The 3,104-nt window shown below is 40.8% G+C and overlaps 1 long non-coding RNA gene across 1 annotated transcript in view; it reads right to left on the bottom strand.

Annotated features, from left to right (window-relative positions):
* LOC106011671 overlaps positions 1-2,743 on the bottom strand; it is a 5,710-nt gene extending 2,967 nt beyond the window's left edge. The window contains exons 1-2 of the long non-coding RNA XR_001184798.2: positions 2,601-2,743; positions 1,848-1,941 (exon numbers count right to left, since the gene is read on the bottom strand). This is a non-coding gene — a long non-coding RNA (uncharacterized LOC106011671). The remainder of the gene's footprint in view (positions 1-1,847; positions 1,942-2,600) is intronic.
* Between the last annotated feature and the right edge of the window lie 361 nt (positions 2,744-3,104).

Genomic DNA, 3,104 nt, shown 5'->3' with positions numbered 1-3,104 from the left:
CTTCTTCTTCTTCTTCTTCTTCTTCTTCTTCTTCTTCTTCTTCTTCTTCTTCTCAACACGTAATCTAAATACGATATCTGCTGAAAGCAAAAAAATGTCCACAACGACAACAAGAACTCGTATATTTAGTTGAGCATTGTTTCACAACAGTGTCGAGGTGATATGATGCAATATAAAGTACCGTACATATTTATGGTAACACAGACATCTTGTTAACGGTATCGTTCTGTATAGATAATACTTTTTCACATAAAGAGATAATACATTTCCACATAATAAGTGACCATCCTAATTTCAGTTGCATGCTAATTACAGACATCTTGCTGACGACATTGATCTGCAACGATATGTACAAATGAAACGAAACATTTTTCTTATTATATGTTATAGACATGGCCCATTGCTATGGCATGCCATACAATTCTACTGCAGGGTATAAACACTGGACAACTGACTCCGACATACGATATCATTATTATTAGCCACAGCGTAAAATCCTTTTCGGTGACGTCAAGCCCACCCCCCCCCCCCTTTCCGCATTTACAAACTCACATAATTTTCCTTCCTGTGTTTGGATACCCAATACATTTTTTAAAAGTTCAGAGTTTCTTTCCCATTCGATTGCGTGACAAATTTGAAAGTTCCAAATTTATATTTGAGTTTTACAGTTCATGGGAAGTAAACTCAGAACTTTTTCAACCCAGATTTGTCGCTCGTTTTTGAGTCAGAAGTGCGAAAAGAACCCTTACTTACATAAAAATCAATTGATAACGAGGACGTGATGCTTTTAAAATAACACTACTACTAACCTGGACATAATATATAGATTATGATGTAACCAAAAAGTTCTCGCGATCGTTATTTATCTAAATAGCTGGGTACCCGTTTGATGAACGGACTAAAAAATCGATCTTCAAGTCATTGTGGATCAGTGCACACTGTTTGTGAACGGAATCCTCACTTGAAGACGGACTTTCCCAAGATTATACCTAAACGAAACTAATGAAAAACTGAAAATTAAACTACAGTGATTTCAGACACCTTAATATAACTGTGCACCCTTTAGATGATTATGAACCGCCGTTATTTTTTTTTCTAAATTGGAAAGTCAAAGTGGTTCGGAAGTTTTAGGCGACCAAAGTGATGAACTTTCACAAATATTATGATATAGAATGTACTGCATGCACAACACTTCACAAGCTAAAAGACGCCGAGAACTACTTTTCGTGTGCTTCTTGTCTCCCTTAGATTTGCTCAAGCTTGGCGGAGCGATACGAAGATGATTCCGAGCTGACTGCGTCATATCCGCCCTGGTCACGTGATCAGTACGTTGTAGACATGCGTGGTGGCGAATCGTTCTCACGTCGGGTGGTGGAGAAATTTTGGCTGATGCTAATCCTGGTTTTGTGCCAGTTCAAGGGTAGTAAATGTGAATGTATATCACGAGAGAGCAAGAATTTGTAAATGAGCATTATACAGGGATGTTATTGAATGCAGTGGAAGCATTCAACAAAACAAACAACAACAACAACAGCAAACTATGCATTATTTTTTCATCGTTTCTTCTCCCCCCCCCCCTCCTCTGCCTCTCCCTTCTCCTTAATTAATGGATCGCAAGAGGGGTATACACTTACACGTCTTCTTCTTCTTCTTCTTCTTCTTCTTCTTCTTCTGATGATGATGATGATGATGATGATGATGATGATGATGATGATGATGATGATGATGATGATTCATTAATACGAACTATATAAATAATTATCACTGTTCATTTTAAACCATTTAGACCATAATTATAATTATTGTCATCACCATCTAAGGAACTGCAACAAATTACAAGTACTTACTGATAGGTATTTCCGTAGAGTTAATGGTCTCCGTCTCCTCCTCCAGGGGTTCGATGATGTCATAGGTGCCGAACTCATAGACCACGGACAGGGTCTGGGGAACAAGGGAGGTAACTTTCTGAAGTTGCGCGTTCTAGTTACTCAAGAACGTTTGAAGACACGATGCTTTTTTGAATATTTTTTAAATTCATTTTTTAAAAGAGTCATTTAAAGATCTTCATTGATCATACTGTTCTTACAAATTATTCAATTCATGTAGCCTCTATCTGAATTTTAGAAAAACCCAAAACAACAACAACATCACCAACACCACCACCACCACCACCACCACCACCGACAACAACAAAAACAGGCAACAATAATAATATGCTTCTATGAAATATGTCAATTCGAGTTTCTGGTGTGTGTATGATCGTTCGAGTGTGGTACAGCATGGCTTTTGGTCTTCTGTCAGACATCTGTGTCCACTACACCTGACAGACAGATACATAAACAGACAGACAGACAGACAGACAGACAGACAGACAGACAGACAGACAGACAGACAGACAGATAAATAAAAAGACAGACAGATAAATAAAAAGACAGACAGACAGACAGACAGACAGACAGACAGACAGACAGACAGACAGACAGACAGACAAACAAACAAAATACCCTTGACCCCCTCCAATTCAACCTGCTCTCTCCACCTCAACTCACCCCTGCCACGCCCCCACACAAACATCACCAGCCTCCCAACAACCCGTATACCTCCTCTGTGGCCTCTAGCTCCATCTGTCTCTCCGTGTCCTCCTCCCCTCCCTCTGACTCCGCCTCAAAGGTGGTCTCTGGCACCACAATCTCCTCACACAGGGCCGCGGGACTCTCTGACGATGCCTGGAACCTCACTGTCCGGTTACCTGGCAACGGACGGATGGTCGTGGAAGTTTTGAATAAAGCAACAAAACAACAACAGCTGCAACAACAACATCGTCACCACCACCAACAACAACAACAATAACAACAACAACAAACACAACAACAATCTCTTCACACGGAGCTGCGGGACTCTCTGAGGCCTGGAATCTCACTGTCCGGTTACCTGGCAACGGAACCACGGTCATGGGATTTTAAAATAAAATAACAACAACAACACCACCAACAACAATCTCATCACACAGGGCCACGGGACTCTCAGACGATGCCTGGAACCTCACTGTCCGGTTACCTGGCAACGGACCAACACTATTGGCTTCGTAAAAGTAAAACAAACAA

Source organism: Aplysia californica, unplaced genomic scaffold (genome assembly GCF_000002075.1).
Source record: "Aplysia californica isolate F4 #8 unplaced genomic scaffold, AplCal3.0 scaffold00159, whole genome shotgun sequence".
NCBI lineage: Eukaryota > Metazoa > Mollusca > Gastropoda > Aplysiida > Aplysiidae > Aplysia > Aplysia californica.
This window is presented reverse-complemented; position numbering and strand designations above follow the sequence as displayed.